The 26,877-nt window shown below is 34.9% G+C and overlaps 1 protein-coding gene and 1 long non-coding RNA gene across 2 annotated transcripts in view; one reads left to right on the top strand and one right to left on the bottom strand.

Moving 5' to 3' along the window:
- Positions 1 to 26,877, top strand: part of WAS (WASP actin nucleation promoting factor) — a 749,592-nt gene that overhangs the window by 249,880 nt on the left and 472,835 nt on the right. The gene's annotated exons all lie outside the window — the stretch shown is intronic.
- The window catches only part of LOC122809072, a 514,410-nt gene that overhangs the window by 101,722 nt on the left and 385,811 nt on the right, over positions 1 to 26,877 (bottom strand). Inside the window, exon 2 of the long non-coding RNA XR_006365856.1 lies at positions 9,351 to 9,701. This is a non-coding gene — a long non-coding RNA (uncharacterized LOC122809072). The remainder of the gene's footprint in view (positions 1 to 9,350; positions 9,702 to 26,877) is intronic.

Below are 26,877 nucleotides of genomic sequence, written 5' to 3'. Positions count from 1 at the left end.
AAAGAGTTGATTCCTGATGACAGATAGAAGGAGAAATGGTGTAACAGTTAATAGTAGCCCCGAAGGTATACTATCAGTCACTTCTGGCCATATGATATAATACTCCTATTTCAGGCCATACAGACATAAAGCATACAAAAGGAGGCATAAATGTACATAATTACTATAAATGTGGCATTGGAAAATATGTGAAAAGGTGCTGCAGGACTTGTGGGCAACTGCAAAAAGGCACTTTGGTGCCATTGCTTCTTGCTAACCAGCCATTTCAAAGGGTAGTCATAAACATTGTGAAACCTCTCAGTACTCCAAGCGCTACATGTAAGAGGTGTATCGTGGCAATGGTATGCTGGGTTGCTAGATAGCCTCAGCCAGTGGTTCTGTCCTGTTCATAAGCTCATAGGTGATTACTAGACTAATAGCCCTAAGAGTCCTTTATAAGCCTAGCAATGTTTTCCCATTTGTAAATGACAGGATAAATTATACAGGGGTATCTTGCTGGGTATGGGTGGCAGAGCATTTAAAAACTACCTCTGTTCACAAGAATGAGAAGCCTATTGCAGTGTAGGGGTAGTCTCTGAGGATTCATGATAATTTATTGCACATTTCCCCAAAGGTCAACAGTGCAAAAATGTTCAATGAAAGACACTTTCAGTGAGCAGAAACAAAAGCTTTTTTGTGAGAGGGGGCAAGCCTCCCTGTACCCCTTTGTGGAAGGAGACCCCCAATTTATATATACAAATCCAAGATTGCACAACAGTGGGGAAAGGGCAAGCCTTGCTGTTTTTTGAAAGTGGCTTCCAGAATAATCTCCATCATAGTGCTCTCAATTGGTGAAACAGCAGTCGAACTATTCTCATGTTACCATCTCTGAGGCATATACCTGTCCCTCCAACATGTTCTACTTATATTGCAAATGAGGTTTAGTGATCAGGTATTTCTAATGTTGTTAGACTTGCAGACGCAAAAAGTCTGTACTGTGGTAGATAAGGTATCAAATACTCTGTCAGAAATTTCCTGCAGGGTTGGATTTTCCTATGAAATACTGGAAAGTGGGAAAGCTTATATAATATCAGACCTGCTGAGTTATTGTTAGGAGGGTTGTGGTGTAAGCAGCTAAAGACTAGCCCCTATCATCCACAAACAAATGGTCTGGTGTAGAGGTTTAGTCCTACCTTTAAGACTGCCTTTTTTTAAACACCTTTACTGAATTATCACTTGTGACACAGGCAAAGTTACCTTTTTGCGTGAAAGTAATCAAATCATATTAACAAATTCACATTTACAAACATTATACATCACATATACTATTACATAACATATACTCTAAGCCACATTACATAAGCTATTACATTCCAGCCTTCTGTTAAATCTCATTCCTTTTCTGCATGTATTTCTCCCATACTATCCATTTTTTTCTAAGCAATTTATTCCTACCATTTTCTACAGATCCCACTTCCTACTCTTTTATCTCTCTGTTACAATATTCACTACTTCAAGTATAGTTGGTTTAGATTTTCATTTCAATTTTCTAGTAATTGCTTTGTTTGGCAGCCACCAGAGCTAAACTTAACAAAGCCTTTCTGTATCTGGACAATTCAGATCCTATATCCTAACTCAGAAAAGTAATTTCCTTAGTTACACGCATTTGCTTGCCCAGTATTCCTAACAGAGTACTATGTAAGGAATTTTGAAAATCCGTCAATGTATTATACTCCCAAAACATATGTTCACAATTACTTCTTTCTTCACCATCACAACTCTAATATTTGCCATCTACCTGAGGAAAAATACTTTGGAGTCTGTTTGGGGAGTAACTCTGCAAACATTTCCAGGCACACATCCTAAATCTTCTAGATTTGTTTTGCATATTTGGGAGCTATACATATGTTGCCCCATTGTTTCTTTGTGAATTGTTTATTGAATTTCTCTTCCCAATATTTTCTGACCTCCTCTGATTGATTCCTATTGTTATCATGCAATATTTTATATGTCCTAATAATTATTACTTTTTTAGCAGTAGCTTCTGTTCTATATTCAATTAAAAACTCAGCTACTGCAGATCTTTAATTTAGGATCCCCCTATCCTTTTCTCTTTGTCTATACTCTTATATCAATCCCTGATAAGGAAGGTGTGACAAAAGGAGATACTGCCACAGCTAGCTGGAATTTTGTAAATAATTATATGTCATTGGTGAATATTGAAATGATTTATATAAGATGCTTGTGTTACAAATGTTTTAGAACTGTATGTCATGTGTATATCAAACTGCTCTGTACAGATGTTTGTGTTGAAAAGGTATTTTGTGCTTGTGCTTAAAATGTATCCACAGTGTGCCCTACTGGAAGAGAACAGAAATGTACATGCACTATTGTAACTGTTTAAATGTATATGTTAAAAGAGGAAACTGGAGGGTTAACTTCAGCACAGCAAACTTCAGAAAAATAGCTGAAATTAAATTACTTTATAGTCTATGCAATAAAGAGGCTATCTCTCAAGTTTTCAATGCAGCTAAAGACACAACATCTGTACGGGAAGCTTTCTGTATTGTCTTCAGAGTGAACTAATTACTACTTCTGAAACCACGAAGGAATGCAATTGTTTTATGACTTCCAACATCTGCCAAAAGATCTGAGATCTATGTATTTTTACAGGTAGATGCTAAATACTGCCAGCTTCTAGCAGTGGGGGTTTCACCTGGGAACTGGAAGTCAGATGACAAGAAATTATATAATTCTGCAAGCTATCCCAGCAGTAATATTTTAGATTTTAATTTGAGAAGTAGAGCATTCTATATTCTGTCTTGGACCTGACAACAACTAGAAAATCCATTCATCACGTCTGCCTTGCTCTATTAGTAAGTTCATAGGTTATAGTAATTCTCTTAGATACAGTCAGAAATACAGTGAGGCGTAGTTTAGATATTTTTTATTAATTTGAGACTGTCCTACAATGTTGTTTTAAATATTTCCTATGGTTTTGAACTCTGATGTCATTGTGAACACATATTTAGTATTGTCTTGTTATTTTATTATTTATTATTAAATATGTTTAAACATTTCATTGTGGCTGATCTGTGTAGAGCTATTTAAGTTTTGACAGTACTTGCATATTTATTTGGTGACACTGTGTGGGCCACTCCTAATAGCCTTGCTCTTGGTCAAACTACCATTTGTATTAATATTAATATTACACAGTAAAATTGGTCACCTTTTGTTAAAGGCCTTAAAGTAGCTGTCAATGAGTGACTGGTGACAGTGAAAACTACCTTATAGCCTGGACAGAAAGGGGCATAGCTAGTAAATCTGTGCCAGCCTTTCCCAGGAGTGTGTGTGAGTGTGTGTGTGTGTGTGTGTGTGTGTGTGTGTGTGTGTGTGTGTGTGTGTGTGTGTGTGTGTGTAAATCAAACATCAAAGAGTGTGTGCGTGTCAGCTACTTGGGCAAGGACACAAAGCAATGGTTGACAGAGAGGTGCTGGAAGTCTTGGCTTGGTCACTCAGCTGAGATCTCAACTCTATAGCTATGCCAGTGGGGAGTCTTATTGGAGATCTGGAAGAAGAGGGAGAGAAGAAACCAGCCCCAGACTGACTGTGGTCTCAGTGTGCTCTTAAGGGAAATTTATCTTGGTACAGAAAGCTGCATCTGGAAATACTGTGTGTGTACCTGTTATCCTCTCAGTGAACATCCCACACTGTTGCCACTGGTGAGGATTGAGGCTCCTTGATTACTGGCTGGCAGAGGTGGGTCATCACAGAAGGTAATGAAATAAAGATGAAACACTAGTGCTTCCCCACCTACCTGTTAAAAATAGAGGGATTTAAGAAATGGATAGTGGAAATTATCTGGGAGTTATCAGGGAAGATAGAAAGTACTCCAGAAGTTATAGCTAGTAAGTGGGATAAAATAAAAGTGGAGTTTAAAGATTTGGTAAAAAATAAAAGAAGAAAAGGTCTGGTTTAGAAGTGATAAGAGTTATTTAGAAGGGATGACAAAGATTAACGTGTTACAAAATAAGGGGAATCTGACAGAATAAGAAGCCATGCAATTGCATAGTGTCTCATCTTTATTTCATTTCCCTGCATTTTTATCTTTGTAATTAGTAGTGCATGATTCAAAATAGTTACTTTATGTGTATCAAAGTCCTGAATTAAATGGACATGTTCCTATGAAACATAATTTCTGTCAAGTCTAGCCCAGTTATTGTACCTTGAGGAATAAGTAAATACACTCCTAGTTTCTACTACTGATTTCATGTCTTTCATTCTAAATATTTTCATAAATATCTTCAGAAATCTACCCTCTTTTGTTATATTGTCCCTTCTAGGAGCCCCAGACACATCCTCATTCTTGCAAATCAAATTTCAGTCCCCATCTATAAATAATTTTCGCTGCTGAAAGCTGATTATTTCTCCCAAAATTTTTAAGCTCCAAAAATAGCAGTTTTAGGTTGAATATAAATACACAGCAGCATATTCCTCATCCCTTGCCAGTAGTCACTTACTAGTACAAGTCTGTCGTTATTACATACTGTTCTATCAGCATTGGAGCTCCTCTAGCAATTAATATAAGTACTCCTCTTTTCATTTATCCCTGATATTCTGCAGAATATCCATCCTGAAATCATTTCTTTATCAAATTCACATGCTCAGTTCTTTCCAACTGTGTCTCCTGTAGCATTGCTATTTGTACTCTGCATTTCTTAATATAATTAAGTATTCTTTCCTTTTTGTCTATACCTGTTAGACTATTCACATTCCAAGATAAGAAGTCATTATTTCCATTTATTATATATGACAGATTTTTTAAAATGACAGATTTTTTAAAATGTCTATTTCCAGCTTTTTTGATGCATGCACCCATTAATGTTTGCCAGATTAATCCTTTATACAGTTTTTCTTATCATTAGCATTAGAAACTATGTGACATTTTGCAAGACATTTTGTAAAACCCTCAAAAAAACATGTTCAGAATCCAACTTAATACAAACATAACTATGTACGTCTTCAAATAATGAAGTTTAACCCTCCTAATACAAATGTGTGCCAAATAGACAGCTGCTAACACAGGCCCTACTTCACCTGAAATTGAGGTTATCCATGCTAAGATGCATGTTATTGCCTGTACTTCTAATTACACCAATTGGTGCCAGTTTTTTTATCTCTACTTCTTCCCCAATGTGAAAACTACTTGCATACTTCCAGAAATCATTAACAGTTGGCCTTGAAGAAACCATTGTTCTGCCTTGTATTGCTCTATTATCAGCTTATGCCCATAGAAAGATAAGAGAAAAAAGAAAAATGTAATAATTTGTTGTAGTCTGAAAGACAAGCTGAAATATTTACTGCTAAAGGAAACATTTTCATTATATTCACTGGTACATTTATACATTTGCTTGCTTCTGCTTAAAATGTTGTTATTAGATTAAGTCAAGGGTCTTAATCCAGGTATTCACCTGTGCAAAAGTAAGAGAAAACATATCAGCTCTTCATATATTACGATCTATGTACGTTTACACCCCATCCCCCACGTCAGCAACCCAAGATTATAGCCTATTGACTTAAACATTCTTTTCTCTAGCTTTTTTCTTTCTTTGCAATGTAATACTTATATTTCTTAATACCAAAAAGAAAGAAGAAATAGAAGAGGAACAAAGGCATCTGTTTACTTTAATAACTTTATCATATACAAGAACAACTAAAAATACATTACTATAAAATATGCAATTTATATTTTGGAAAGTTTCATAGAGATACTGTTAAGAAAAGAAGTTATTTTACTTACAGTTACCTTTTTTCCTTCTTCCATCCCTCCCTTCAGAGTCTTTCTAAATATTAATGACATGAAGTGAGGCAAATGCTTTTTGGTTCCTCACAAGTTTAACAAGGTCAACAAAAGTCCACTCTTTTTGCATATTCTTATACAGCTATATTTCAGAAATGCAGCTGATGCTTTGCAGTCTCACATTTGTTCACTAATTTCTATGTCACTAACCTTTTTCTTGTTCATCTCCATCTCCCAAGTCCAGATTCAGGTTCAGTTCCAATATACTCCCAATTCTGCTGGTCAACTCCTGTACTTTTATCTGTCGCTTCAAGAGTTTCCATTGGAACAGAGGAAAAGGATTAATTGAAAAAGTATCCCCATGTGCTTTATTATCAGATGAATGAGAAGCAGAGTCCCCTCTGTTTGATGGCTCATTTTTTGTTAGACAAACATTTGCATTTCATTCTTAGCTGTTCTGCATCAAAAGATGACTTTGTACCTGCAGAAAAAATATTCTGAAGGCAGCTGAATACAGCAGCTTGAGTCTTACTTCCTCCTCTTGACATTCCCTGATTACTGAAATAAATGTGTTTCTCGTCTGCCTGATGTGCACTAAATAATCATTTTCCACAAATACTCTACTGTCTCCAACTTTTGTCACAGTTTTGTCATGATCAACTCTTTCTGCTGGCAGGTTTGCATTTTTACTAATAAATTTCTTAGCTGCCTTCTTCTGGTCAGATTTGGTGCATACACACTGTGTGCCCTTTCAATTAACAGTTTCTGCTGTGGAATACCAGTCCAGTTCCTTATTTGTGCTTTCATAAAATTAATATAGTCTGTTCCTTCTAGTGTCTCTGATACAGCAAAAAATCTCATATTTTCCCTATGTGCTCTGTCCTCTAATTCTACCAGTGTTTGAAACATCTGTTCTTTAGCATTCTCATACTCAGCCAGTCTTTTCTTCATTCCAACTCTGTTATTTGCAGTTGTATCTCACCTCATCTAAATATCTGCTTAAAAGTTCTTTCATTCTTTCCAGCCCTTTGCTATTTGAATTGATATACTCCTTCAGTATTTAATTTATTTTAACCAGCTCTAAGCACATTTGACTTATTTTTTCCTCTAGATTACAGGAAGCCATATCGTGCAACAAAGTTGGAGCTTGAACTGCTTTTTGCTGAACAGCTACAAGATTCTTCCCAGTCAGTGTATTCTCATCAACTTTTCTAGTGGATTTTCTTTCAGCCTTTCTTAGTTTCTTCTTTGCAGGTATCCAGGCAGTATACTTACCAGCCAGTAATTGAACTTTACTCAAGCTGACAACATCCCTGGCTGCTGTTTCTCAGTTTCTGTTTTCACACTGGGAGAGCTGAAGCATTGTGCAGTCATCTTGAAAGTCTCACCTTGAAGACTATGTTAACAGCATTTGCAGACCATTATAAGCAAGAGTGGGACAAGTGCCTGTCCCATCCTTTCTTTGCATACATAGAGGTACACCAAGAGTGTATAATTATTTCACCATTTGCATATTTTTATGCTCATAAGGTGAAGGGGGCTTCGGGAATTAATTTGTAATGAATGGGAGAGCAACTGTGATTCACCTTAGTAGTTTGCTGAGGTGTATGTCCTAAATTTCAGGACTAGAATTAGGGGGCTTATGAGACTGGCATAGAAGCACATGTCACAATCATAACATCCCAAAAGATATGGTAAGACCAATCATCTAGAGCCCAGGAATACTTATCTAAATAAAAATTGATGGTGCTTATTCATTTCTGACAGAAAAAGCTGCAGGCAGCATGGAAGGGTCCTTTCACTACGGTGAGGAAAGACAGGGAATATTAACTTTGTAGAAGAGCTACCGAATGGGATGCAGAGATACAACCTATGCCAAGTTACTATCATTAAGCCCTATGTTGATGCAACATGATTGGTACTCACTATATGTTCTGGGTTACAGACTTCATCAGAGGTGGCTGTCTGTCATGGCAGGGTTTCTCAGAGGCTCAGAATGACACCAATGTAAATGGGGAAGTGCTGTTACAGCAGCTATCCTCTACCCAGGTTCAATACAAACAAGCCATACTAGAAGAGTCTGGGGACATGTTCACATATAAGGCAGGATACACCCTGGCAAAGCGCAAAGTGGATAAAGGACCCAACAGTGAATCAGACATGTTGCTTACAGGGGAGCCTGAACTAGTCAAGCAAACCATGTGGAAGGAACAGCAGGAGCTCTTGGATCTCAGGGTAATCCAGAAACCAAACAATCCATGGGCCTCACCAGTAATGCTAGTTCCAAAGAAAGATGGAAACACAAGCTTCTATGTAGACTATATAAAATTAAACATTCACTCAGTGTCAGATACTTTTCTCATGTCAGCAACAGACATGCCCTTAGAGCTGTTGGGTGGCACTGATTGCCTTAAACTTAATCTCTTATTTGTTGTATTTGATGGATACTAAATAGGACTATAACAGTTGTTAGCAGTAACAGAAACCTGGAGAATCACAGATATTGAGGGAAAAGACGAAAGAGTGAAAGATTGCTTCCTAGGGGTGCAGTGAGCTTGTGCTTTGTATAATGTTGATGACTGTTTTTTTAAGTATAGAATAATTTACAAGTTAGTTAAACAGCTTCAGTCATCTTTTGGTTAGCACCAATTTTAAGCCTTGCTATCTTGCAGTGAATCTTTTTCTGAAGCTGCCTGTTCAACTACTTTTATTTCAAATCCCCTGTGCAGAGGTGTATGTTATGCATGCACTTAATAATCAGTGTGTTTTTCATAATTTAAGTAAAGTATTTTATTATTGAAATTATAAATGTCTGTGAATAGCTGCTTACTGGAGCATTTAAGGTTAATTGTGCAGATCTGATTACATACAGCTGTCAGTATCTGTCCTAGAGCTACCATAAACTAATATGATACAGTTAGCGTATTTTAAGAGTGTCCAGTAATTGTGACCTTGGAGTGCCAGAATGATCTGGCTGATGATTGTGTAGTATCATACAAGCTGGAAAAGGTGGTGGCAATGAAGAAGTATTACTAGCCTTTGCTAGAAGTTATTCTGTATGTATGTGAGTGAATTAGTATAAGCCAATAACAAGCTGCTGTTATTGTAGTAGAACCATAATGCACAATGTTCAGAGTGTGGTGGAATCCTGGAAAACTAGTGGCCAGTTCTGCTCTCCAGCCATATATGTAAAGTTTATCTAAGCATGGCAGATATTGATAATACTTTGTGCTATTCTAGTGCAATTTTTTTTCATATATGGATGTATACAATATCATAAACTCTAAAGTCTCTTTATATTTGCATAAATTGTTAGATATCATTAATTTCAGGGCTATTTTCCCACCAGGATTAAATAGACCTGTTTATATCACACTTCCAAATTACCAGGATGCTTCAAAAATACTATTTACTGCAAAAAAGAAAGGCTCTCTTACCTGGAATAACAACAAAATCTTCTTTGCACAGGACCTTCCCATTCAAATAAGACAAGCTAGACAGCAGCTTTCACCATTCTGCAAATACCTAATAGAGAAAAATATTAAGTTCCAAATGAAATATCCAAACTCACTTCAATTCCAAGTCTGAGATGTAAAATACAAGGCTGACAATCCAAAAGAGGCTAAAGAAGCCTTCCAAGCAGTTTTCAAAGAAATTCCCTCCCTGGATTCAAAATGAAGAAAGATCGCCAGAAAAACGAACTTTGAGTGCATTTCCATCTATTCTGAAGCTGTTTTATTCCGGGAGTGTCTAAATTAAGCTGGTTCCTGCTTCTCTAGGCCTCTAAACAGCTCCAGCCATCCATGAGGTGAGTAGGGAACTCAAATCTCTGTCACAGGAACAGAAAATGGGATTTTTGCTCGCCGATGGGACTGGATTAAATATACCACTTTGCAGGACTTTCCATCATTTCTGGTTCCCACTACAAAGCAAAAAAAAAGAACACTGTAGCTGTTGAAAAGCTTTCTTTACAAAGTTTTGAAGCTCTGGAGGTCCAGAGAAGCAGATTTTAACCTGATTTTACCCTACAAGCTGATCAGATATAATATCCAGGCTTTTTATATACTATAAGGTACTGAAAAAATTTCAATATTATTCAAACATATTTTGTAATTATAACTCAGGATACCTTAAAGTTAGTAGCTTTGCTGCTTGGGAAACAAGAATCAGAAATGAATCTATATCTGTGAAATAAAAGGATGTTTCTATTTTATCATAAATACTTTAATACTTTACATAGCTTAATACTTTAAATATTCATTGCCTTGCTGTGTGATGTCTTTGTTCTTCTTTCTGCATTATAATGCTAAAAATAAGATACATCAGGGAGGCTGCTCTATCAAACTGTCAGTCCTGTACAGCTACAATAGTCAGTGATAGAGGTTAACCAATAACTATTAATAGCTGACACCTCTGTAAAGATGCAAAGATTTACAACCAGTGTGTGTGTGTGTGTGTGTGTGTGTGTGTGTGTGTGTGTGTTTTGTTGCTGCTACTGTACAAAATGTGTTATCTAATGTTTAAATTATTACTAGAGACAATAGACAGATGTCCCGTTAGACTTGTTGTATTACATACATAGCTGAAAAGGTGTACTGGCCATTATCAGATCTGACTATGGTATCACAATGTGAAATGAACAGAAAGTAATCTGAGCTTAATATTGTTTGTGTTAACTATGCATTAAGAGTTCTACTGTTGGATAATAATTGTGATAAATGTTATTACAGGTTAACCCACTGAGTAACTGAAAATAATTCAGTTACTAAACAATAGTAAACTGTATATTTGAAACCTACTAGAATAATGTATTGATATAACAACTTATTGTACTGCTAAAATGTTAAAAGTTTGATTCCATTCATCCTTTGTGTTTGTTCCATAAACACTAGGTTTATACATAGAGGTTTAAAAGGTGTATTTTATATATCTATCACTAAACTGTTTTGAGTATTAATGTTAATGTGAATTCTTAAGATGAAGAGACTAGAAATAGGTTTATGAAGTGCTGTTTTAAGAACAGATACGTTAGACTTTCTCTACTTTGGCGTTATTAACAATCTTAAGGGGAACAGCACGACCTTTCATTACACATAATGGGAAACCTCCTTCTTTCCCCATTCTATTCTTGGTCCATGTGAGTAATGACTAGGTATTGGGTTGGGATGGGAATAATTGCCATTCACAAAATTATGTAAAACAAGCTTACAAACTCATTCACACATACACTATACACAACCATTTCATAAGGTTAAGGACACCAACAAAATAAATGTGGGAACTAGAAGCATGGAATGTTAAAGGTTTACAAATGAAGAACAAGATAAATCTATTTTTGCATCTTGTATTTAAAACCAAAGCCAACATAATTTTAATACAAGAATCCCATCTTACAAAAGAACAATGGTCAAACACAGAAAACAAAAAAATGGGTAAGACAAATCATAGCATCAGAAGGAAAAACAAATAGTGCAGGTGTTGCAATACTAACTAAACAAGATTTTCAAGGCAATATAATAAAAACTGACAAGGATAAGGAGGGTAGATGGTGTTATATAGTCTATACCAGCCCAGCTATACCAAAACACATACTAGTGCTTAATATATATGCTCCATGCAATAACCAACAACACTTTATCATGTCATTATACTCTTTACTATCAAATTATAAAGACAACCTCATAATTATTGGTGGATATTGGAATACATATCAAAATCCAGATAAGGGTAGGTCTAACCCTAACAAAAAATACAACAAACAAGCCACACTAGCAATCAAAGAACTCAAACATGACTTCAAATTATTTGATCCTTTCAATTACACTGGAGAGGACAATAACACAGAAAATTTCACCTTCTACTCACCATGTCACAAAATGTGGTTGAGGATTGATTTTTTTTCTGATCTCGGAAATATTCTTCAATATGAAAGTAACAACTCGTACACATGCCAGATTCTTCTCTGATCACTCTAAAATAACATTATCAACTGAATGGGATAATAAAAAATAACCTATCAGAGGCTATAACTGGTCACTGAATTCCAATCTCTTAACCAAAAATGACGTGATGAAAGGCATTAATTCTCTCTTAAACTCTCTAATTTCAAATCTAGCCAACACACATACCCATTTACACATTGAAAGGGCTTTAATGAAAGCTCAAATTAGAGGGCTTCTGATTAACAAAGCAGCACACTATAAAAAAATATTCTCCAAAGAAGATTCAATATTAAAAGAGAAAATAAATAAATTGGAATTGAAGCTAATGTCAAACCCTGATAAAAGCACAGAAGACCTATTAAGAAAAACACAAAAAGAGCTATATCTAAAGGAAGCAAGAAATCTATCAATCTATGATATGAGAACCTTCGCTAAATATGCTGAAACTATTCAAATGTCATCCAGGCTTTAGCAAGACTAATTTCTCTACACAAATCCTCACCTATTATAACAGAAATCTATTATGAGAACTAAACATATACAAATGGTCAGGCAATAGTAAACCTTTTTGAACAGCTTTGCATTCAAATCTATGGAGATCAAATCTTATCACTGCTAGAAATGGACAGAAAAGCTTTCTTACAGGATATAGCCTTCCCTAAATTAGATTCTAAACAACAAAATATTCTAACGAACGCAATTACATTAAATGAAATCATCAACACAATTAAAAAACTAAAAATAAACAAAGCTTCAGGCCCGGACAGTCTCACTTCAGAATTTTACAAGTGCGTCATTATACCTGTTACTAAAATACTATATCAGGTACTAAACTATATAATAAACAATAAAATAAATGATCTACACTTTACTGCTTCAAAAAGCATATTTATATTAAAAGAACATTCAGATCCTAAAGACCCCAATAGTTATAGACCAATGTCACTATTTAATATAGACACCAAGATTCTCACTTCAAATCTCACTAACAGATTAAAGAACATTATAACTAATATCATGTCACCAGAACAATCAGGATTCACCCCACTAAGACATACTAGTGATAACAGCGTAACTCTTAAAGCCATGATGTCCTTTGCAAACATAAAAAAAATCCCCATATGCGCAATGGTGGTAGACACACGCAAAGCATTTGATAGAGTTAACATCTCTTTCCTACTTCAGCTGTTACCCTATTTTGAATTCCCTGACAAATTTATTCAAATAATTAAAATACTATACGAAAACCCTTACACCAACCTATATGTAAACAGAACCCTATCAAACAGAATCAAGATCAAAAATGGGACAAGGCAAGGCTATCCTCTATCCCCCTTCTTATTCAATCTGTATCTCGAACCGCTATTCTTGTACATCAAACAGAAGACATATTATAACCCATCTTCTGCCTTTAACTCTAAAATCTTTTACACTGCCTTCACTTATGATTTAAACATTTACTTTACTACCCCTAGTTCTCACATACCTAAATTACTAAAAGCAATTGAAAGTTTCTCAGTTATATCTAACTATAAACTTAACTTAAACAAAGCCAACATCTTCCCTCTAAGTCCCCCCAAATTACTATCATTATTCCCATTTTAGATACAATTAAGATAAAAGATTCAACCAAATATCTTGGAATTACGTTCTTTCAAAACAAAAGAGACTTTTATCAAAATAATATACAGGATAAATGGAATAGGATTATACAAGACTGCAATAGATGGAATAATCTCAAAATACCTTTTCTAGTCAAAGTCTCAATAATCAAAATGAATATTCTCCCTAGAATAATTTATGTATTTATGACATCACAAGTGATAATACATAACAAATTTTTCACACAAATACACATTTTTAGCCAAATTCATATGGGAACCTAAAAAACAAGAATCTCATACCAAAAACTTTCATTAGCGAAACTAAAAGGAGGCCTAAACTTATCGGATTTTAAACTATACTACATCAATATCAACAGCAGTAGAATTCTAAAGATAGCAGAATATACCCCTTCGCATAATACACGGACTCCAGTGTGGTTGAAAATATACTATAATTATATCAAATCTCTAGATTTTAATCCTAGAGCTCTGCCTTTTTTAACCAAAAAAGAAATAACTGCTCGGAAGATCATGGACCCGCTAAAACACTTCATTATTATACTACAAAACCTATTTATCTCCATTGCTCTTGAGATAGCAATGGATATCCTTCAACCAATCCATAATAACCCAAACCTGAAAATTAATAACTCAATGATAAACCTCAGTAACTACCCTTTATTAAAAGACATGAGAATTTGAGACCTTTACCCTTACTGTAACTATACTATACAAGGGCTAAGATCTCAACTCAACTTACCAAAATCATACACAGTTATCTTGAGACAAATTAAAGAAATATGCTACAAACACCTTCAAAATGCTAAATTAATAGAGGCAGATATAAACATATATGAAACAATATGGAATATAATGCTAACCAGTGGGAAAATTATATCCAACACATATAAATTAATATCCGAGATTAAATTCCAGGACACCACACTCATCGCTAGCTATTGGCGAAAAATAATGCATTAATAACTGAACAACAATTAAACCGAGCCTTAACCCTAACACTTAAAGCAATACCTCTGAAAAAACTAACATACACTCAACTCACGATTAACAATAATGCTTACCTTACTCCCCTAGTATTACACAAATTCAACTCATCTAAATCACCTTACTGTCCATATTGTGAATCATAGGAAGCAGATCTAATCCATATGTTTTGTAGTTGTAAATGCGTATTTAAACTATGGAACTCACTAAAAATCCAACTACAAAAACAAGGTTATGAAAAACAACACTTAATTGGGAATTTACACTCCTTCACATCTTATCTTCAGATATACCAAAAACAAAGAAGACATTTATATCACATTATTTCTATCAATAAAACTATACATTGCTTCCAAATGGGGGGACAGACTCAACATAAACTGGAATGATTTTAAAAAAATAGCAATTAGACATCTACTGGCCCACAAATGGGTAATTGACACAAAGAGTGATACTCTAAAGACACTAGAAAGATGGGAACAGACCTTTAACTTACTACTAGCATACCCCACCCTTTTTATCATAAAGACTTTGGTCTTTACACGCATAGTTACATTTCTAATACATAAGTGACATTGTGAAAATAAGAAATATCCACATTATTGTAAGCTGATTCACCTTGAAAATAAAGTATATGGCACCTTTGTACAGTTGTAAATAAGTTAGGTGTTTATGTATGAATCAATTCTGTGTACCTGCAATTCTTTACCCAGTGTACATTATCATTGTTTTACTATTTTATTTTGTCTATATTCTTATGACTTGAAAAACTAAATAAAGAATTCTGGGAAAAAAAAGAAATATCTCATCTCATCTACTGTTTAAAATATCATTGAAACATACCAGTTAGTGAAACAACCCTGTACTTGTAACATTTCCATTTCCAAGCCCTCTTCTCATTCTAATCACTCTCATCTAAATTTAAAAATCTCAATGAAACTGTACCTATCATCAAAACAATCCTACCCTTGTACCAGTACCATTAATAAGTCCTCTCCATATATAGTCACATCACGTAAGTATTATAAACCTGAGGTATATATAGCATCCTGAACCAGTCCATGCACACCCATACACACACACACATAAAGAAAAAATGTCTCTGGGCATTTACATTACATTACAGTAAAACAGTCAATCACACCCCACCAAATCCAGTGAAGTGCAAAAAAAAAAAAAAAACACAAAAATACACAGAATTCAACTGCCTTTCTGTACCATCATTTTGGTACAGAAAAAATCTTGCCTTTCAATTGCACCCTAAAACTTTGCACCCAGGGCAATTTCCCCCTTTGCCCCACTTACCATGCTATTCTTATAAATCCTCACATATTACCACATATTTATATGTCTTAAGTGAATAACTGTTTGCATAAAATATGCAAACACCTAAAGTGTCTGTGTACTAAAAGTTCAATGTGAATCTCTACACAAACTACAACATAATGCTGAATGTTCTTTAGATATGTGTAATTTTAACATGCTGTAAAAACTGTATGGTGCACTTAACAAAGTAGTCAGCTGTTAAACTGTACAGAGCTTATTGTTATATAATGCATTTTTATTGTTAGCTCATGCGAAATCCATAAGTATGGAATGTGGAGCTTTTCTGTCTGGGTCTCCTCTGAAAAGGGACGCTGCCTAGTCAGAGTTTTCTACTACCTATTTCATATTACAAACATTTCACTTACATTTCTTTTCCTTATTCCATACATACCCTCAGTTGTTACTTCATCCAAAATCATCATCGTTCTTTTCTGAATAAGTTTTATACAAAAATTGTAATCTGTATCCCCAAGTGTTATTGGCCTCCATTTTCCTTTCTTTTTTCTTTTTTTCCATATGAACTTTATTACATATTTCTTCAAATTTTATTCCTTCTTTCATCCATGCATTACTTACAAAATCGCTCCTTTTCTAAGTCATATTTTTATAAAATTTATACTTTAAAACCATCTGACCTAGGTGCAAATTCTTCTTTCTCTTCATGTATAACCTCCTATAACTTCTTTCTTAGAATGTATTTATTTTTTATTTATTTTACTACCTAATTTCTTATTTTCCATGTTATATATACATTTTCAACCCAGTTTTTTTTCATACATCTGTCTTACATATTCCTCCACAATATTACTAATCAGCTCATATTTATATCTTAATTTTCCATCCTTGTCATTCAGAACCTCCATTTTTCTTTCATTATGGTTCACTCCTTTACCATAAAAGGGTGATTGTTATTTTTTCCCTTTCAAAAATAACTTCTGTCTAAGCAATAATCTTTTATCTTATTTCTTATTATAGGCATATAGTTTTCTCGCCTGTTTCTCATAATTACTACTTTCTCCCTCTAATAAGTTTTCACATTTTCCTTTTGCTTCTCGTTTTTTTTTTTAATTTTTCTTCTCAACTCTCTCTTTTTGATGTAAATTTTTACACTGTTTTATACATTAACCACCAATGAGTTGTATTCTTGTAAAGGGGTTTCACTGTTAGATGCACTTTCCATAATTACTCACTTTTATTTTTAAACAATATTCTTTGTTTAACATTACCTTTTAACTTTTTTATCCATTTCCGTCTTTTATTCTTTCATAATTTCACCCAAACTGTCCTTATTGGTTGTAGTCAAAAAAATTATGCTTCCTTACTCCCTCCATCAATTTCTTTTGCATCCTCTGAATATATTACATAAAGTATTTTTGCCTCTAAATACTTTTTTATATCTAAATTCTCCGTTCCCTAAGTTTAATCTACCATTTTCAACCCTTATTTCATTATATTAATATACTGCATCATTTTGCATTTTTCTTTCCTTAAATAACAAAGAAACTCACCTGATATAATTATAGATAAGTTGATTATCATATTCATTTTTTTATTTCTTCAAACATCTTTTTTCTTTTTCCCATATTTGCAAATGCATAAAACATAATTAATCTTACTTGCCTTATTTTTTTTCTTAAATTACACACTAACACTTTATCTGCCAGTATTACTATCACTTCCATGATTTCAACTTTAAATTTTTAACAAGCACTGCAACCCCAGAATATACATCAATCCTTCTGTACTGTCCATACTTACTTCCCCCCATATTATTTCAAAATTTTCCCTTTTACTTGTGTCAGTGCGCCTTACATCCTGTGAACAAACTTTATTCACATCAATCCTTTCATGCTATTCAAATGCAACCATTCTTCTCACATCTTTCTTTATGTGTTTATTTTAAACAAAATCATATTAGCATTAACTGTTTCCTTTTTTACATATTTTACCTCATCTTCTGTTTTCCATCTTTGCCTCACCCTACCCCTTATAGGGTTTGTCACCTGACTTTTCTTCACTAACATTTCCTTCTTCTTCTTCTTCAGCATTAAGTACATCATATTAATTTTCCATCAAAATCCCTCTTATTTCTTATTTCCTTTTATTTTCACCTCCATTATTTTCATTTACTTCTTATTGCGCTTTGTATTTTCTCCTGTTGATTCAGTTATCCCTTTTCCATTGTCCATCACCTGTTCCATTTCTGCTTCTTTAACAGATGTTTACTATGACCTCTTTCATCTATTTGTTCTCTTTGACTTTGTTCACTATTCTCTCCTTCATCTACAATTAAAGGGCAATCAAACCAAAAGTGGTCATTTCCCAACATGTCCTAAAATCTGGTCTACAGTTCTTCCTGGAATGACCAAATTCCCCACATTGCTCAAACCATTTTTTTTTTTTCATTTTAATATACGATTTGACAAATCACAAGATATCACCACTAAAAGAAAAAAAAAACATTGAATTGTCCCCACATTGTACATTTAACCTCCTTCTATTCACTACTATCACTTTAGACATATACCATATTTTGCCATCTTCTACATTCAAAGTTACCCATACCTCCCAAGCACCTATCCACAATTTTCTTTCATCCATCACCTTTTTATGTCATGCACTTTTTAACATGCTTTTGAGAAATGTTTGTTTTTAATTCATTTTCATTTTCAAGTTTTAAACTCTGCTAACATTGTGCCACTTCTTTGTAATTGCATATGTAAGTTCTGGTAAACATACTCATGCCTTGAGCTTACAAAATATTTTTCATATTCATTTACAAATTGTTCTGCCAACAAAAAAAGTCTTAAAAGTCACTTTACAAAATCATTTTGTCCCTAAATGTATTAGTTTAGTGTGTCACTTTATATTCTAGTGGTGTAAAAATATTGTCAAAAAGAATCTGTTGATGTTATCCATCAAAACCTATGCTACAGAACCATCCTTTGAGCTACTGACATCAGCAAAAAAAAAAGAAAGAAAACATTATAATACTTGTCCTAACTACTTGTTAGAAAATTGATAAAATCCCAGCAACGTACAGCCTCTGTTTATGTAATCCATCAAAGCCTATGCTATGGAATCATCCTTTGAGCTACTGACATCAGCAAAAAAAAAAAAAGAAGAAAGAAAACTTTGTAGGTTATTTATTTCTTAATTTCTGTTCCCCAGAGAGCACACCACTTCGGTCGGCAGCTAAGCATTTTGGCATCCCCTTCCCCATGTAATAAAGTGCTCCATAACAGAACTGTCCCTTAGAATCAGATTTTATTCTTTTCTTTTTTTCTCTCTCCTTCTTACTACCACCCATAGAAATACATCTTTTAATTAGTGCCACCCTATAAGAAGTACATAGCAATTTTTTTAATTTTTTTTAGTGCTTCTATTCATGTAATCTAAATATATTTGTTGCTAATGTATATTTTCTTCTAAACTAAATATTATTCCCTTCATGCCCATAACATTATTTTACATTCAGTTCCCTAGCAAGCTAAAGTTTTTTTCTCTTTTTGGGTACAAAGCTCAGGGAATAAGTTAGATATGTTTTGTATTACTTTGTGCACCTCCACCTCTGCTCTTCTCCATGGCATAATATTTTCACTTGCTTCCTGCCTCCCCCCCTCCCCTTTTTATTTTTGATATGAACTATTAAATAATCCATGTACCTGGTCACCATTTTCAAATGTGCCTTTGTTGTCTGCTCCCTTAGCATGCTGTGTCTCTCCTGTAAGTTCTATTTTTTTAAGTGCATCTTGTAAAATGAATACATTTTGACCAGTTTTTACCACTATTGCCTTTTTCAGCTGTAATTCTTTACTTTTTGGAAATGTAAAAGTATCTTTGCTAGTTCGCCATCTATAGTGCCTTGTTAATTGAACATACATTTATTTGCAATTTTGCCACCTAGCATACTTTTCTTTAGGTGAATTAAGCAGTGTGCAATTAGAACACGCTGTGGCTACCTATTGGAATAATTACAACATACTGCTGAATCTAGAGACTGCCTTGCCAGTTAGATCATATTTTACTGTGAACAGTCTCTGTATTTGCTATTTTTTGGAGTGTGTTCATGTGAAAAGGTCTTTAAATGCTACTCAATGTAGAACATTGTACTGCTTCATTATATGAGGAGTGTTTTCCCTTTTCTAACAAATATTCTGAGGGTACTGTTTTATTCTTGCTTTCAAATAATTCTGAGGGTACTTTTCTAATATTGCTCCTATTCACCTCTTACCATTTTGCACACTTTCCTCTTCTCTATTTATAGATAACAATTGTCCTAACTACTTGTTAGAAAACTGATAAATTCCCAGCAAGTACAATCTCCATTGATGTTATCCATCGAAACCTATGCTACAGAACCATCTTCTGAGCTTCTGATATCTGCAAAAAAAGAAAGAAAACTTTGTAAGTTATTTATTTTTTAATTTTCCGTTCCCTGGAGAGCACACCTCTTTGGTCAGCAGCGGAGTATTTTGGTACTCCTCCCCAGTGTAATAAGATGCTCCATAATAAAATTCTCCCCTACAATTAGATTTTATTCCTTTCTTTTTCTCTCTCATTCTTACCACCACCCATAGAAATGCATCTTTTAATTAGTGCCACCCCATAAACAGTACATAGCAATTCTGTTATTTTCTAGTGTTTATATTCATGTAATCTAAATATATCTGTTGCTAATGTCTATTTCCTTTCAAACTATGTATTATTCCCTTCATGCCCATAACACTATTTTTACATTCAGTTCCCTAGCAAGCTTACATTTTTTCTCTTTTTGGATACAAAGCTCAGGGAATAAGTTAACTGACAGTTTTTTGTATTACTTTGCTTACCTCCACCTTGGCTCTCCCTGCTCCATTCACCCTTGCTACACTCAGCTTACTCTGCTTCTTTACCTACCCCCAATTCCCTCCCACCCCCACATACTGTAGATTAATACTCTATCCACTTGCCCACCACCCCAATCTAAAAATCAGCATCACCCTATTATAAACCACTCTCCACCCACTAACCAACCTAACCACTCCTCTAATAAAACTTGTCTTACTTCCTTCCTCACTCCCCTTCTTCTAATGTTATCTCCTCTTCAATTAAACCTCCACCACACCTACACTTTAATACCACACTCAAACTTCCTGCTCTATCCTAAACTTATCTCTCTTTGCCATTTTTCCTTCTATTGTCACTTTCCTGTTTCTTAGTAAGCCCCCCTCTCCTATTCTCATTTTCCTGTTTCTTAGTAGCCCTCCTCTCCTATTTACTTCCATCCAAACCATGCCTCTCACCATACGAGCTACCCCTGTATAACTTCTCCTTTTCTCCTTGACCCCTTATCACACTAACCTATCTTATTTAAATGCATCACCAACACTCATCCAATCATAACCCTATCATACTATATTTCTCCCTCTCTATATAACTTCACTTACACACATCTCTTCAAAAGTAAAGTCCTGTCTTCCTCTTCCTCTATCTACCCCCCAAATAAGCTAAAACATTAGATCTATAGCCCCTACTCTCCCAAACTCACCCAAATCCTACACCCTAATCCTGGTAACTACACATCTTTACCTACTTCTAACCAAGCAACATTTTTCTCCTCCACCTCCACTTCCACAGTCCCCTCTCTAATCCTCTCCTCTTCCTCCCCTAAAAACGTATCCATTATATCTATAAACATGAAACATCTGCTAAACAAAACCAATGAACTCCACTCATGGATTACCCATAATACTCCACATATCTTAACCTTGTCTGAAACCTGGCTAAAACTCCATATCTCAAGCAATTAAATTTGCCCCTGGATATAATATGTATCACCAGGACATAATCTCAAAAATAGGAGGTGGCATAGACATACTCTCTTCTGAACACCTGAACCTTTGCCCCCTATCCACCCCTCCCTCTAATTTTCACTCTGCCAAACTACTAATACTAAACTGCCATATAAACACCCATAAAAATTGCTATTGCTTTTATCTATATCCCACCTAACAAAAACATCCCAATTCTAGAAAACATACTGTCCTAGATCTCACAAAACATACCCCGTGAAACAGTCATACTGGGTGAGGTCAATATTGACTGGAAAACGCTAAGTACAAATTCCCCTGACCAAAGCATCAATCTCTGTGGGTTTACCCAGCTCATCACAACCTCCATTCACTTGAATAAATATTCCAATTATGGTAATATCCTTGACTGGATACTGAAGTCTGATCCTTACCTCTATCACAACTCTGGCACACTTTCTGATACCTTAAGTGATCACCTACCCATCCATACCCAAAGATACTCTCCACAACTATACAGACCTTGCCTTTATAAAGATTGCCATAAACTTTCTAGCTTCAGCTGTTCAACATTTAATGAAAGACTCTCATATATAAATTGGCCCAGCCTACATAACCTTCACCTTAATGATACTGTGCTAAAATTAAACCACACCTTCCTAGACATCCTCTACACCCTAGCACTCCTATGGAAAATCAAGATAAAATTATGCCCCCTGGATTACAAAAGACACTCATTCCCTTATGCAGCAAAAAGATTTTTTCTTAAAAAACATTGCTAAAATCCAAATCCTCTACTCACCATCGCGTTTTTAAAGAACTTAGACACCGTACAAAAAATCTACAATGAAAAAAAAGTATTTTACTCTAAGGCCCAATCTAGCCATCACTCTAATCCCAAATGTTTTGGGGAACTATCAACTCAAGCCTTCATTCCGGAAGCCCTCTAACTCCAAACCCCTACCATAATAATTCAGCACAGGACACCGCCTCCCTCCTCAACCAATACTTCATTGATACTATCCAACACTGTTCAGAGCACCAACTCTACTATCCCTTCCCAAACACCTTCTAATGAATCCTTATTCTCACTTTAATCTGTCCCCACCACTTATATAAAATCTCTCCTCCAAAAACTAAAATCATGTTCTCCTTCCACTGATATTATACCCCCCCCCCACTTTCTCAAGCTTGCAGCTGACTCTATAGCCTATCCAGTTTCTATACTTACCAACAGAAAAATTCATGAATCCACTGTTCCTCATATCTGGAAATCATTCTATGTTATACACTACACAAAGGAGGTAACTCCACTGATCCATCTAACTTTAGACCCATAACTATTCCCTCTCATCTATGAAAAATCCTCAAAAAATGTATACATACTCAGTTACTCAAATTTCCTATCCAGGAAAACCTTCTCACACCTTCCCAACATGGTTTCCATCCAAACCATAGCACTACTACTGCCCTTTTTTATTTCACACATATAATTGCTGAAGCTTGTGATAATGACAAACTAGTCTCATGTCTATTTTTGGACCTGTCAAAAGCCTTCAACATGGTTTCCCACTCTAAACTCCTAACTAAATTAGCCAACCTCAATCTCTCAGCTTCCACTCTTGAATGGTTCTTCAGTTATCTCTCAAACAGACTGCAATCTGTCAGATGGCATTCCTCCTGCTCCCCCTTCCTACCAATCCATTCAGGTGTCCCTCAGGGCTCCATCCTTGGACCCCTTCTATTCAACATTTTCACTAATGACCTTTATACAGTTTGCTGTCACTCCACTCTTATCCAATATGCAGATGATTCAGCACTCATCATCTCCTCTGATAGTATCTCTCAACTTTGCACGCTCACCCAAAACTCTTTTATCTCTGTAGAAAGATGGCTAACTGAAAATAAGCTTATTTTAAATCCTAAAAAGACTAAACTTCTACTCTTTCTTCCAAAATCTCTCTCACATCTCAAACCTACCTTTACCATTTCATCAATAAATAATACCATCATTGATGCAGAATCCCATATAAAGCTCCTTGGTATCATAATAGATGAGCAACTAAAATTTGACCTCCATGTCCAACAATTCATAAAAAAACTAACCAAAAATTGGGTCTCCTTTATAGGAGCAAAAAAATCCTTACTTTTAAACTCAAGGCTCTCTTTAACTCAAGCTTATCTCCTTCCAAGCCTCCTCTATGGTGCACTAATCTTTACAAACCTTCAATCTACCTTAATCACTACGCTTAAACAGGCATACAACAAAATTGCAACATTTGCTGCAAACTTCCTGCATAAATCTCACCACTGCCTAACAGAAAAGAACCTGCAGTGGCTTGACTTCCCCCATCAACTTCAACTTTCCCAATTCCACATAATTCATTTCTTACTCAACAAACACTCAGCCTGCCCCTCTGTATCCAGTCTTGAGTCATACTACACTCCTCCTCGCCCATTCCATAGCAGAGACCAACATCATCTACTGATATACAAACCCAATATAACTATTGGCAAAGTATTATACAAATTTTCAGTATCTCATAATTGGAACAAATTCCCACACAACATAAGAAGCATTACATACTCTGGCAGTTTAAAAAAAGGACTAAAAAAATTCTGTCTAACTCTTGGATATGCCCTTGTCAGGACCCCACATAAACCCTCACCTCTTCCTTTTGCTCAGAATTTATTGATCTACTGCTATGAATTTTCCGACACGCAAACACCTTCATTAGTTATGGCTTAAACAGCTTACCCCTATTTCTTACGTAATATAACATGTATAAAGTTATATCTCATTTATAGGGTTATTGTATGTAACATAATTATGTTTATAATTTTTATTCCTCAAATTTGGGATCTGTTATATCTTGTTATTTCTCTCTTTTTGTCTCCTGTGCTTATTTTTACTTTGTTTATTTTATATATTGTATACTTTTTCCTCTTTCCGTATTTTTGGAGCATAGCTGCTTGGGTGTCTACTGAAAATGGGCTATAGCACAGTTGAACCAAACCAGTTAACAAATGACAAATAAATAAATAAAGTACCTGTCAATGGATTTTTCTTCATTTTTCAGCTTAATTCTTAACTTTGGTCTTCATCTAAATGCTGACTCTTGTTCCACATTCTCCTGATGAATATTCTCTCAATTATTTTGTATCTGCTGCTATTTCTTGCAGCTGCTGCATGAAACTGTTACCTACACAGCAAACATCCATCTTTATTTTACTCTTCAAATTCTCTTTCAGAATTCTTTACAGCCCTTCCATAGAGCATATCCTTAAAACCAGCTATTCCACCAACTGGATATGTTCCCTCTTCATCTCTGCCATTCTTATTCTCCACTTCTTGTCTTACTTCATCCATTGCTTCATCTCTATTACTATTTTCTTCCTCTCCAAACAACCTTTTGACTACCGCACTCCATTGCATTACTCTACCTTCTCTTGGTTCATTCTACTCCATCATTATCATTAAGACTGGTATTGCCAAACCCCCTGAAGACATAGCCATGACTTCAGTATCACAATTTTCAACAGAAACAGCTCTTTTTTACCTTCCAAAAATCCTCCATACACTCTGTAACAGCATTGCTGCTTTTCATCTTCACAGTGAATTCAAACCTTAGCAGTAGCACTCTCATATCACCTTAGTGGCTTGGAAGAGTACAGGAAGTTCCCAATTGCTCTGGCCAAATTTCACTTAGTGAGTATCCCTTGAAAAGAGGACACTAGCCTAGTGGGACTAATACAAAGAACAACATATATATATATATATATATATATATACATATATATATATATATATATATATATATATATATATATATATACATACATACATATATATATATGTATATATATATATATATATATATATATATATATATATATATATATATATATATATGTATATATATATCTATATATATATATATATATATATATAAGGGGGTTACTACAAATGATCAACAGAATGTTCATGGGCACCAATTCTGCTGACCCACTGAAATAGGAGTGAATCTATCTCATGTAGTCCTTGAAACCTCACCTGCCCTCTGCAACACACCCTCCACATCTCTTTCTCTCTCTCTCTCTCTCTCTCTCTCTATATATATATATATATATATATATATATATATAATGTAGAAATATCCTAATCTCCACTGTTATGCTCTTAAAATCCCATATGAAAACATTCAAGCAAAGCACTATCTATTTGTTGTTTCATGTTATACACTTCATTCAACTGAATGATAGTATAAACTGTCCGATCTGCTAACATTTCATTCATTTTTCTTCAAATAATAATCAGTATTTAAAACAACAATAGGACCCCCTTTGTCCGAGGGGCGTATTACAATATCTGGATTTGAACGTAAACTCTGCAACACTTTAAACTCTTAGTTCGTTAAATTAAAATAATTGTGAGGTCGCCACACATCAAGTAAACTGTATACATCATTTTCACAGGCTTTAATAAAAACCTCAATATTACTAGGCAGTAATGGAACAAACTGACTAGGTTTTTTAAAATTAGTGGGCATATTATCATTACTGTCCATGTATAACATGTATAACAATTTCAGGGCTATATTGCGAGCAAACAGTCGTAACTCAATTAATACCTCACTAACATCTGTATGTGAAGTAGGTATAAAACCAAGTCCTCTTTGCAACAATGATTGTTCATGTAAAGTCAAATCATACCTGGAAATATTCCAGACTAAGTCTCTGAATTTAAATTCCTCATTTTCTTCAATGACTTATTTTGGTAAGAGGCTAGTGGTTCCTTCCGTTTCTGTCCTAAACGATGATACTCCTGCTCGAACGACTTCTTCCTGTTCTGACAGAATGGCAGTGGAAGAGACGAAAAAACCTGATCTTGTTCTGGGGGAGAAATAATTTTACACCTCAGTGTCAGAGTAGAAGCGGAGGTCTTGTCAGAGCATTCCACATTAGTAGTTATAACTCAATGGTGTAGAATACACTGATGTACATGACCTTGGAGAAACAATCGCAACAGAATTAGACTGAACAGTAGCTTCTTGTTGGTTAACAATGGTTGTACCAGGGTTTGAATCATACCACTCGTCATCTCTGTTGATTGACTGGTGGTGGTGTTAATAGCAACAACTCGAGTCCTTGGCCAAGTAAATACATTATGATTTTTGAAGTCTTGTAGATCTCTAGAAAGTTTCTTTCTTTTTTGCAACAACAACCTTTTCTCATACTGAGTAATTTTCTCAATGAGTTAATTGAGAAATAAGTCAGTGCTCTCTTCTCCAATAAGGGCAGCTAATTCACATTGATTATGTTGTACCTTACCTATGAGTTCCAATTCCATGGGTTGGAAGAACTCAATAAGTAATCGTAGGTAGGCTTTACTGGTTTCCAAGTTGAGCCATTGTCATTGTGCCCAATAG

Source organism: Protopterus annectens, chromosome 8.part0 (assembly GCF_019279795.1).
Source record: "Protopterus annectens isolate FY-2018-M chromosome 8.part0, PAN1.0, whole genome shotgun sequence".
NCBI classification, from domain to species: Eukaryota; Metazoa; Chordata; order Ceratodontiformes; family Protopteridae; genus Protopterus; species Protopterus annectens.
The sequence above is the reverse complement of the archived record's forward strand: the minus strand, read 5'-3'. Positions and strand labels throughout refer to the sequence as shown.